This window comes from Syngnathus typhle, linkage group LG5 (genome assembly GCF_033458585.1).
Source record: "Syngnathus typhle isolate RoL2023-S1 ecotype Sweden linkage group LG5, RoL_Styp_1.0, whole genome shotgun sequence".
Classification (NCBI taxonomy): Eukaryota; Metazoa; Chordata; class Actinopteri; order Syngnathiformes; family Syngnathidae; genus Syngnathus; species Syngnathus typhle.
Genome location: NC_083742.1, coordinates 285001 through 285481, shown reverse-complemented (window position 1 = coordinate 285481; position 481 = coordinate 285001).

The following is a 481-nucleotide window of genomic DNA, read 5'->3' as shown; positions in this document are numbered from 1 at the left end:
GGGCGCAGCTTCCCGCTTGGGCCTCGGCGCGTGTGCCTCGCGCGGGCAAGTCGCCGGCACAGCGCCGCGCCCCCGACCCCCGCTTTACGGAAACGAAGCGAGCCTCAGCGGGCCGCAACGACCGAGTCTGACTCGGACGGGGCGCAGCTTCCCGCCTGGGTCATCGCACGTTCCCCCAGCTCGGGCCTGGGAGGCCGACGCCTTTCCCCCGGACCACCGCCGTGCCCGCACGGTTCATCCTCGGCCCCCGCTGGCCAAGCCCGACCGACGTGCCACCCCCGTTGCCGAGTTCGCTCTTCCCGAGCTTCGTCCCCAACCCTCACGCGAACCGTCCGTCCCCCGAACCGACCGACGGGAGCCGCTTGCCAAGCGACGTCAGCGTCAGCGTCCTACGGGTCTGATCTGGCCACAGTACGCGCGCGGCAGATAGCGACACCGCGGCGGCGGCGGCGGCGGCGGCAGCCAAAGGGCGGGCCAGCTC